The sequence below is a fragment of the Ambystoma mexicanum genome, chromosome 9, assembly GCF_040938575.1.
Source record: "Ambystoma mexicanum isolate Mex_15411 chromosome 9, UKY_AmexF1_1, whole genome shotgun sequence".
Lineage (NCBI taxonomy): Eukaryota > Metazoa > Chordata > Amphibia > Caudata > Ambystomatidae > Ambystoma > Ambystoma mexicanum.
In genome coordinates, this window is record NC_090931.1 from 789,609,737 (window position 1) to 789,622,205 (window position 12,469).

The window sequence follows — 12,469 nt, forward strand, 5'->3', positions numbered from 1 at the left end:
GGGGTGGAGTGGGAGTCACCAGCAGCCTGGCATAAGGGACACCAGCTTGCTTGAAAAATCTTCAACTATCCCTATGCACACAGTATTGTGAAAACGTTTGCATTCCAGACCAGTGACACAAAATAGGAAAGTGTCTACGTCCATTGCTAGCATGACCATGTCGGCAGTATGTGGAAAGATGTTCTTGCTGCATGGATCTGGTCAACGGGCATGTTGGTCCTGCATGACCTGTGTAGATGCAGATAAGTCGTTTTTACCATGAGCACCATAGGAGGGAGCTGCTGTAGTGTCTCACAAGCTCTTTACTTATGCTAATATAAGCTTGGTAAATACCTTCTCTCTGAGACAGCGCATGGCTTGAGGGACTGGAGAGGTTAGTGAGCACGCACAGGCAGCCCTAAACCAACACCAGAGCCGCACTGGTGCCTTTTGATGGGGCTGGCACAGCGGGCAAATGCCTGAACTGATCAATGCCCAATCCGCCCTTGGTTCTGAGATCTATGTGATTGAAAGTTAATTCAGAGAACTGGGAAATTGAAATTGTGTAAATCTGGAATGAGTTAAAGGTTGGATGGGCCGTTCTGTAAAGGACATTGAGTCCTAAACCCATCGAGCCTGCCTGCCCACAGTGCGCCAGAGTTTGACACTCGTGCTCGCTTTTCCAAAACGACAGTGAGAAGACTCCTAGGCCCTGAAGGCAGCGAGTAGAGAGAATGCGCAAAAGATAATCTACTTGTTCATTGGCGCCACAGGTAATGGAAAAACAAGTGATGGAACAGTTGGTTTATGCAAAACATTGTTCACAAACCGTCACCAGAAATTGAGGTAACCCTGTCTCATTAGATAGCTGTGAGATATACGCTGCTAGGAAGCTGTGAAATAATTAACAATGGTGTTGAAACTGGCCAAAGGCAGTCAAAGCCATTTAAGGTTGGATGCCAAATAGAAGTTAAAAGATGGGGGCTCCAAGAAGTAAAACTTGCACCAAAGGTTGCATTGCTGAAGTCATTGGGTGCAAATAGGGCATACTGCTGGGGGGGGGGTGGGAGGGACCATGGCAAAGAATAAATCACAAAAGCATAGGTCCCCACACAAAAGTAAGGAACCTCGGGTACAGGATTCCCTGTTTTCAGCCTTAAAGAAAAAGGCTACTCCTACTGTAGTTCCACCTACCCCAGAAGATTTAGGTCTCGCACCTCAACCAATGGGTATTCCTAGTTCTGCCCAATGGCCAGTTGAAGATAAAGATAGGGTCACGAGAAGAATGTCCTTTATGGCTAATTCTTATGAAAAATACCCTAACTATTTCACAGGTTTTCACTCCACTGCCCCTGCCCCACAACAGCGGCCCCTGGGTGTCAAAACCCTGTTCAACCCTCTAAGAGGTCTCCCACTGAGCTAGAACAATATCCCACTGTCATTGAACTATGACCCGGACACTGATCATGAAGACCTCTATAGCCAGGAAGCTGCAGACCCTTATTATGGGGATAATGAAGACGACGAGGGTGATCCAGATACAGACATGTACAACATCGATTTCCCCAGTTGATAAGGACCCTCCTGTGGTGGACTCACCCCTAGATAATTAGCCTCTTCTGAACGAGGTACTTATCAAAGCGGCTGAACATTGCCAAATAGCTACCCAAGAAGATCCACATGACGAAATCTTGGGAGATAAAAAGTCTGTAACTCAGTTTATTCCCCTCTGTCCAGCGGAAGGTACAAGCCTTGCTGGATACACCCAATCGGACGCGGGTGGTGAAACCTTGCATAGAGAAACTTTTCAGACCTGCACCATCATACCCTCTGTACATTAGGGGGGCAGCTAAAGCCTGACTTGCTTGTTGTTACTACAACAAGGAAAAGAGCAGGTACTCCCCTAGCCTCCTCTGGGCTCCTCCAGGCAAAGAAAGTAAGAGGCTGTACGCTGCATTCCAGACCAGGATAGCTGATAATGCTACTTTAATAGCTAGTTACAACTGCCATAAATGGGATGAGGTCTCGGCTTTACTCTCATCAGCCACGGAACTCCTCAAGACTCGATTAGCACTGGTGGCTGCAGAAGGAAGGGCAGTTTCAATCTGCAGAATCATAACTGAGGGAACCATTATTAAGTGTCATGCTTGGTTATGCCAATCTTGAGTTTAAGCCAGAGACGCAGGCCACTCTCATTAACATGGCCGTCAAGCCCAATGTACTCTTTGGCAAGGCTTTTGAGGATGCCTTGAAGACAGCCAAGGAGGAATATGATGCACTGAAATTGCGCAGACAGTTTTCCCAGAGGGGTTCCTGCTATAACCAAGGTCGAGGAACAGCATGGGGGAACAATCCAGGCCAAGCCTCCCAGAATTACAAGAGGATCACATGGTCGGGGAAGGGGTTCCTCCTCCAGAGGTGGTACCCCACCTCAGAAACAGTGACGTTCCCGCTTCAAGTGCCCTCCCATGCTTCTCCAGTAGGAAGGAATATTTCCAACTTTACCCAAGCATTGGGGGGGGGGGGGGGGGAAATCACCTCACAGATGGGTGCTGTCCACCGTAGTGGGCGGCTATTGTATAGAGCTCGAGCGACCCTGGAACCATCGCCAGAAACCCACTCCAAAGACGACCAACGCATGCTCCAAAAGGACGCTGTAGAAATCGTCCCGGCCAACCAGGTAAACAAGGGTATTTATTCAAAGTACTTCCTTTTGCCAAAGAAAAATCTAACAATTTGCCCAGTATTAGATTTATGTCCTGCAAATAAATAAGTCGAGCCACAAAGGTTCCGCATGACTACGCCACAAGAGGTAATCCCTCTGCTAAGAAGAGGGATGGGAGGGGGTTACATGGCAACACTGGATATGAAAGATGCCTATTTTCATATTTCAATTTTCCCAGCGCACAGAAAATTCTTGTGTTTCAAAATGGTGAACCAGCTCTACCAATTCAAAGTGCTGCGCTTCGGAAACAGCATCTTCTCCAAGGGTGTTCACGAAGGTACTGGCGGTGGTGGCAGCGCACCTGTGCAGGGAGGCAATCCCAGTGTACCCTTTTCTTTCGATTGAGTCTCTCCATCAATCCTAGTGCCAAGTGCCATCAAACAGTTCATAGGAGCTGTCTTAAACACAGAAGAGGGGTTGGTCTTTCCGTCAGAGGAAAGAGTTCAAAACATGTTACTTCAAATACCACTTTATCAGGCCAGCTGCCAGATAAGGGTGCGCAAAGCTTTGTGTTTGCTAGGCATGATGGCATCCTGCATTTACCTGGTAGCACATGCGACCCACGTAGGAGTGGTTGGATAAACAGTGGTCTCAGGCAAGTGGTCAGTGGGACCATCTTGTGGTCGTTTTGCCAACACTAGTAGATAATTTTCGCTGGTGGACAAGGCAAAATCTGCTGAAGGGGAAACCCTTCGATGATCCGGCAGTACAAGCGATTATCACAACAGGTGCCTCACTGGCCTGGTGGGGGGCTCATTACCTTCACCACACAGTTCAGGGTCTGTGGTCTCAGGCGGCAGCACAGAACCACATCAGTCTGCTGGAACTACTGCCAGTATTCAAAGCCCTTCAGGCATTAGAGCTTCACCTAGGGAACCAATCTGTGCAAGTCCTAACAGCACTCTGTGATGTTTTACATCAACAAACAGGGGGGGCACACGTTCTCCAAATCTGTCCAAGCTTATGCAACAAATTTGGAGATGGGCATTCAAACGGAAACTATTCCTGTCTTTACAGCACGTTCCAGGGGAACTCCACTCTCTGGCAGACTCACTGAGCAGAGATCCCCTACCAGAGGAACACGAATGGCGACTATCGTCGTAGAGCACCTCTTCCCTCATTGGGGTTTCTCCACAATAGATTTGTTTGCTACAAGCGAAAACATCAATGCCCAGACTTCGGGTCCAGGTTCCCCCCATCCAAGCTCCAAGGGGAACGCCCTATGTATGAACTGGTCAGGGAAATTTGCTTATGCTTTTCCCTCAACACCTCTCATGAGGAAGGTGGTGAACAAGATCCACAAGGAACACATCCCAGTGGCTCCCATGTGGGCAAGACAACCTTGGTATCCACATCTGTGCAAACTGGCTATGCGATTCCCATCAAGCTCCTGTGCCCGTACAAGCTACTCACTCAGCACAGGGGACTAACGGTGCACCCTCAACCTCACTCCATGAACTTGGCAGCATGGCTCCTGAAGTCATGGAGTTCAGACATCTTAACCTACCGCAAAGGTGTATGGACCTCCTTGAAGGAAGCAAGAAAGCCTAACAGTAGGCACTGTTATTTCGACAAGTGGAGATTTGTAATTTGGTGCCAGTCTAAACAAATTAACCACATAAAAAGCACTACCCACATTCTAACTTATATGCTCCACTTGCTAGATTCGGAGTTAGTATTCAACTCTTTAAAGGGCCTTGGCGGACTTGTCAGCCTATACCACCTCGCACAATAAGGTCTCATGGTGGAAGGTACCTGTCATCAAATCGTTAATGGAGGGAGTAAAGAGACTCCACCCTCCAATTTCCAACCCACTGCCAGGATGGGATCTCAACGTTGTACTCGCTAAGCTCATGGGACCCCCCCGCCCCCCTTTCGAGCCGATGCACAAGTATAGTCTTAAACACCTGACTTACAAGTCTTCCTTCTTGGTGGCTATTACTTCCATAAGAAGAGTCAGTGAAATACAAGTATTGCCAGTGCAGGGTCCTTTCTTTATCATACACCAGGACAAGCTGGTTTTACGTACTCGCCCTACGTTCTCCCTTAAGTTCATCTCTAAGTTTCACATAAACCAGTCTATTGAGCTACTGGTTTTCTTGCAGAACCCCGCCAGCTCAGCTGAGGTAAAACTCCAACATCCTAGATGTGAGGAGGGTGGTCCTTTACTATGTAAACAAGACCAGACCGCTAAGAAAAACAGACCAACTGTTTGTCTCCATAGCACCAGGCAGAACAGGAGACTGCATTAAAAAAATGCCATCTCCAGGTGGATAGTCAGATGTATACAATTTTGCTATTCCCTATCAAACAAGACACTGCCTTTCATGCCCAGAGTGGTTACATGGAGCTCAGTACACACCTTCACTCAGCATTACTGCATTGGCACTCATTCCAAGACAGATACACAGGTGGGACAAGCGGTTCTATGACACCATCACCCATGAACCTTCGCACATCCCACCACCTTCTCTTAACACTGCTGGCTAATCTAGCTACGCTGCATGCTACCTCATGTCAGAAAAATAACAATCTGAGGGACCTTGATGCGTGAATGGCCATGGATACAGTGGACGTCACACTAGGGATCGTATTACTGGCACACCCTGTCAATGTCCCTTTTTGAGTTTCGAAAACTGTAATACTCGGCAGGTTCCACTAGATTTCGGCCTATGCATAGCATGTGAATCTAAGCAGATACAAGCATCAGAAATACTATTACGGTGAGTAATATATCTCATATATGGAGCTTGTGGATCTGCTTAGATCACATGCTCTGCATGGTCCAACATCTGGTGGAAGTCGCAGAGTATTACAAGATTAGTTTTTGAAACTCAAACTGATGTTGACCGGGCGTGTTAATACTATCCCTAGAGTGAAGTGTACTGTACCCATGGCCCTTCACTCGTCAAGGTCCCTTTTTCTGCCATTGAAGTCTGTCACAAATGCAGAGTTCATTCAGGCTGATGCCTTTTGATTAGCTAAAGTTGTAATTCTAGACTTTCTTTACGTTATTGTTCGCTTTGCCGCACAACCACCTAACTGCTTGACGGTTTTCGACGAACACCCTAATCGTCGATGGCTGATTGGCCAGACGTGGCCTTCGCGGGCCTCGGCCCACTACAGTAGGGAGAGAGTGGGGAGGTTCTTCATACTGACCTCTTTAGAGCATGCTTTTTCTATTGTCTCCTTTTTTTTTTTCTCTCCAATCTGCCCTTTTAAAATATAATGGACAAAACCCCTTTTAAACTTTACCCCTCGTGGCACTGAAAATAAATTCCTGTGGAAGGACACGCGCTGAGTGTGCAATCACTGTCTCCCGAGGGATCACCTCGAAAAAGTTAGTAAATCCTGTAAGCTTTTTCAGCCAAAGACCTTAAAGGATCGGCGGTCCAAATGCTGGGCTGCTCATGCCATGCAGACCAAGGACTCTATGGACGCGATGGAAGACTCCAGCGAGGGAAGAATCAGGGTCATGAGTGATGCTGTAGGCGAGCGGGGTCCGTCAAAATCCCATGTGCGGGCCCCCGCCTCCAAGAAGCAGGCTGGCGGCTCTGTGATGTAGAAGACACCTGGGGGCCAGGGCACACACAAACCCACTAAAAACATACCCTGCAGCCGACTCCACGGTATCGTCGAGTGTTGAAGCCCATTCAGTGTCCAGGGACAAAGCCTCAGGTTCTCCACTGTCCTCTGGGCCATTGCGTACATTTTCACCTCAAGACAGTTCCTTGAAAGCACATAAAAAGACCCTCCTTTCGTGCACCGTAAAACAGGCAGCGAAAAGCATTTTGGTGTCCCCCAAGAAAATGCAGAAGATGCAGGAACTAATTAAACAAGTCGTTCTTCCCTGCTTTAAAGAGAGGTCGCAGAAAAAGAAACATTGTTCGATGCCCTTAGCCCCAGAAGAGAGATTTCCAAACCCTTAAACACACTGTCAGGGGCCATGCACCACAAGGATGTAGCTCCCTCCCAGGCCACCCCTGTCATTTCAGGCTTCCCATCCTCATGTGAATATACATCTTAACAATTTAATAAAATTATAAGGAGACTGTCTAGTTTTGTGGACTTCATGGACAGACACACTGACCAATTGACAAATCTTAAAGATGCCTCACAGCCAAGGGCATCGGCACAGCAGCCCCCTGCCAAGAAGTCTTGTCTTGAGCCACAGCCTAGCGCCACTGCTCTAGGTACACTGGCCTCGACATACCAAGACCCCTTTCAGGACTTGTATTATGACGACCAAGGAGACCCATGACCTCAGTGGGACCTCTGACCAAGACCAGTTTTATGACGAGGATGACATTTACGTGATCCAGTCGCCAGAACACCAGGAACAGCCGGTAGTAGATTTGCCTGTTGACAATCAACTTCAGCCCAATGAGCTGCTACTAAAGGTGGCACAACATATCGACACTCTGGAGTCACAGGTTGACAAGGACTTTGTGGAGGATATTCTGGGGGTACAAAAAGTCTGGCACCTAGTCTTTCGAGGGCGGTCAACCCCAGAATAGAGAAACTATTCAGTCCTGTGCCCACTGACCCTGTGCATATTAGGTGTCGGCTTAAACCAGATTCCCTAGTGGTTACCACCACCAGAAAAAGGACAGGCAGTCCCATGGTGTCGGCAGAAGCCCCGCCAGACAAGGAAAGCAAAAAAGATGTATACTTTCGGGAGAAAGGTCCCCTCCTCTGCAGCATACCAGACCAGGATCGCTAACAATAATATGCTGTTGGCCAGTTACGGCTGCCACAAATGGGATGACCTGGAATGCCAAATTGAAGCCATCCCAGAACCACTAAAGGAACAGTTACTGAAGACCATTACAGAAGGCAAGCAGAGCTCAAACTGCATCCAAAAGAATAACCTTGATGCAGCCGATAATGCAGGTCGCATCATAGCAGAGGGAACGCTCATAAAGTGCTACGCCTGGCTCAGACAGTTGGGGTTTAAGCTAGATACTCGGGCAACCCTCTTAAACATGCCAGTGGAGCCAAATATGTCATTCGGGAAGGCCGTAAAAGACGCCCTTAAGAGTGCCCTGGAGGAATACAGCACTCTACACTTGGACAGTTGACAAACTCTATTCCTGACAGGGCTCCCCAAACTCTAGGAGATTTCGGGGGCAGGGTGCTCAATGTTCCTCAGGCTACACTCTGGGCGGACAGTCCTCGTCTTTGGGTCAGTTGCAAGGCCAAGGTTCTTCGTCCAATTTAAAAAGAGGAAATGAAAGGGGCAGAACCTCACCTGGGAGAGGCTCAACCCCTCCCAAACAATGTCACACAGTTTCAGGTCCCTTCCCATGCCACCAGGCCGAATTTCACACTTCACCAATGAATGGGAGGGGATAACGTCGGACAAGTGGGTGTTGTCCACCGTGGCAGGCAGGTATTGTATTGAGTTGTTACAAAAACCAACCTGCCGGAAAAAACTACAACAGAAGAACAAAGCATACTGCTGGAGGAACTAAAGGTGCTGCTGTAAAAGGACGCCAGAGATCGTCCTAGCAAGCGAGGTAAACATGGGTATTTATTCAACGTACTTCCTTGTGACAAAGAAAGACCTTACCATGTGCCCAGTACTAGATCTGCGCCCTGCAAACAAATCTAAAACCCCAAAAGTTTTGTTTGACCACGCTCCAAGAGGCGATTCCACTCCTGAAACGGGGAGACTACATGGCAACATTGGATATGAAAGATGCATACTTTCATATTTTAATGCACCCTGCACACAGAAAATACCAGCATTTCAAGATGGCAGGAGTACACTACCAGTTCAAAGTACTCCCATCTGGCATTTCCTTGGCACCAAGAGTATTTACAAAGGTACTTGCAGTAGTGGCAGCACATCTGTGCAGAATGTCCATCCCACTATACCCTTATCTGGATGACTGGCTGATTACTGGGTAATCTCTTCAAATTTGCAAAGTAAATATGCAAAAGACCATAAACCTTCTCTTCAATCTGGGTTTCTCTGTCAATGAGAAGAAATCCAGCCTAGTCCCCAGCCAAATAAAACAATTTCTAGGTGCTATCCTAAACGCAAAAGAGGAGCTGGCTTTCCCCTCAAACCAGAGAGTACAAAATATGCTGTTGCAACTACCTCGTTACAAGGTCGGTTGCCAGATAACTATGCAAAGAAATGCGCTTGCTCTGAATGATGGCCTCATGCATACACTTGGTTCTACATGCACTCCTGCGCATGGGTGCAATGCAGGAATGGTTAGCAAAACAGTGGTCTCAGGCAAGCAGGCAGTCGGATGATCTAGTGGTTGTTTCGCTAACCCTGGTTCAGCCTCTTCGCTGGTGGTTCAAGGACAACCTGTTAAAAGGAAAACCTTTTCATGCCCCGCCAGCACAAGCAATCCTAACTACAGATGTCTCACTCGCTGGATGGGTGGGGGTCTCTTATTCCACCATGCAGCCCACGGCCAGTGGACACACACTACTGCCCAAAAACATATTCACTTCCTATAACTCTTGGCAGCCCTCAAGGCTCTTCAGGCATGATAGCAACATCTCAAGGGTCAAACAGTGCAGGTCTTCACAGACAGCAGCACTTCCATGTTCTATCTGAACAAGCAAGGAGGCACACAATATCAAAGTCTGTCCAAGCTATCCCAAAAAATATGGAAGTGGGCACTCAAGTGTAACCTGTTCCTAACATCTCAACATGTTCCAGGGGAACTCCAGTCTCTGTCAAACAATCTAAGCAGACCCCCTATACCAGAGGAACAAGAGTGGCAAATCAACAGATATCCTAGATGGAATATTCTCACAATGGGGTCACCCCCCGCACTAGACTTGTTCGCCACAAACCTAAGTGCCCAATGCCCAGACTTGGTGTCCAGGTTTCCCCAACCAGGGTCCAAGGGGAACGCCCTGTGGATGAACTGGTCAGGGAAATTTGTTTACGCTAACCCCCCCTACCCCCTCCTGACACCGCCTTTCAGCAAGTTAGTGCACAAGATGGACCAGGAACAAGTAACTCTGATCCTGGTTGCTTCTATGTGGGTGAGACAGCCTTGGTTTCCACACTTGCTCAAACTGGCGATGTGTGACCCCATCAGCTCCCCTACCCTTACAACATGCTGACACAGCACAAAGGGGCTTCCCTTCACCCGCGCCCATGGTCTAAGAACTTGGCAGCTTGGCTCCTGAAGTCATAAAGTTTGGCCACTTAAATCTTCCACAAAGGTGTAAAGATATCCTTAGAGGCACAAAAACCCAATACCAGGCACTGCTATTTTAATCAGTGGAAGAGATTTGTCATATGGTGCACATCACAATCACTAAACCCAATAGCATTTTCTCCAGCTAACATTCTACACTACATGCTTTACTTACTTGATGGCCTAGTATTTAATTCCATAAAAGTGCATCTGTTGGCCCTGTCGGATTACACCACTTCACACAAGGTGTCCTTGCAAAATGTCACTGTCATTAAGGCATTCATGCAAGGTTTCAAGAGGATATCACACCTCCCAGCCCAATTGCCAACCTTCCTCCGGGTTGTGATCTCGATGTTGTTCGCTCCAAGCTCATGGGTCCACCCTTTCAGCATATGCACAAGGCCTGCCTAAAACATCCTAATACAAGACTGCATTCCTAGTAGCTATTGCCTCCATAGGATGAGTCGGTGAGCTAAAGGCTTTGTCCGTACAAGACCCCTTTTTCATTATACAAATATATATAAATGATGATGCATAGAGAAAGGATAATGTGGGTAGAACGAATGAAAGGATCAGTGCATAAAATGGTTGGATTGCATAAAATAGCTTGAAGTGCATGGAATGGATTGGAGCGCATGGAACGGATTGGAGCGCATGGAACGGATTGGAGTGCATGGAACAGAGTGACTTACATGGAACAGGTTGGAGTGCATTGAAAGGAAGGATTTTGAGTGCTTGAAACGGTCGTAATGCATGGAAAAGTCAGAGTACACGAAACGGATGGAGTACATGGAACTATTGGAGTGGACTCGATCTCAAGCACCGCAGGTAAACCACCATATCACATCTCCACGCTTACTCTCTTCTTTACACCACCACTCAACTAGAACTCAGCGATACTATGACACCATTCGTTATAGCTGTTCTCATACCTCCATTTGCTTCATACTAACCATCACCCTAACTAAACACTGCTGGTTAAACACCCTCCAGCCTAGGCGTTCTCCTCAGGCCTAACGCAGCCAGAATCGGTCTGGATAAAACCTGCCAGAACGAACACATACTCTTGATCTCTCAACCGCCACACCTACCGCTAAGAAGCAGCTATCACACGAATGCCACACCAGCTGCACACATATCCGGTGCTCACACGCACCTTTTGACTTTCTCTATTCCCTCTACTGACTTGAACTTAGGTTCCCGAGGGCGTTCAACCTACCAGCGCCTTGAGACCATACCAATGGGACATAAGGCGCTATATAAATGCAAAGTAACATAACATACTCAAGGACAAGGTTGTCCTCCGAACATCATAGGTTCTTGCCTAAGTTAATTTCAAAGTTCCATGTAAATCAATCTATAGAACTATCTACCTTCTTTCAAAATCCATCAAACTCAACAGAAAGAAGCCTCCATACGCTTGATCTATGGATAGTGGTCTTGTACTATGAAACCTCTAGGAAAACAGACCAACTCTTTGTTTTCAGATCACATATCAAAAAATGCCATCTCCAGATGGATAATCAAGTGCATACAGCTCTGCTATTACTTATCCAATAAAGTCTTACTTTTCACCCCAGGGCACACACTACCAGAGGTACAGGAGCTACCTTGGCTTTCATTGCAAACGTCCATCTAGACACCATCTGCAAAGCTGCTACATGGAGTTCCATCCATATGTTCACAAAGCATTATTGCATTGACACACTCTCTAAAGCAGATTCACAGATGGGACAAGCGGCCCTAAAACATCTTTGCCATTGTACCTTCTAACTTCCCACCACCGCCTCCAGATACTGCTCAGTAATCTGTGCAGAGCATGTGATCTAAGCAGATCCACAAGCTCCAGAAGGGATACATACTTCACTGGTAGCGTATTTCTGATGCTTGCATCTGCTTAGATTCACATGTGCCCACCTTTCCTCCCCTTCTGTAGTAAAAGGCGCATCCATTTTTTAGAATTTCTTTTTTTTTAATTGTATTTATTATTATTTTTTCTGGGTTATCGCAGTCTCTGCTTTATCATATCTGTACTCACCCTACACTTCATGCAACCTCATGTCAGAAACAATCTGAGGGACTTTGACGTGTGATGGACCATGTGTACAGTGCACGTCACACTAGGATAGTATGGTTATAGGTTAAAGTTTTGACTCAAAAGGGTCGAATGACAAAAGGGGCGAGCCAATTCGACTGAAAAAAGGATAGAATTATTTTTTTGGGGGGGCCCCCCCCCCCTGCCAAACCCCGTTTTTGGTGTAAAAACACCTTTTCTTTTTTTTAACCTATACTAAATAAAAATAAAAAAATATACATTTAAAAAAAAAAACGATCCTTTTGTTTTCGGTTGTATGCACTCTCCCCTTTGGCATTCGATCCTTTTGATTTCGTAACTTTAACTGGACACTGGATAGTATTACTAACACGCCCTGCTGACATCAGTTTTCGAGTTTTGAAAACAAATCTTGTAACACTCTGCGACTTCCACTATATGTCGGACTATGCAGAGCATGCGAATCTAAGCAGATACAAGCACCAGCAATATGATTATGGTGAGTAATGTATCCCATATATCTCCCCAATGCAAAAT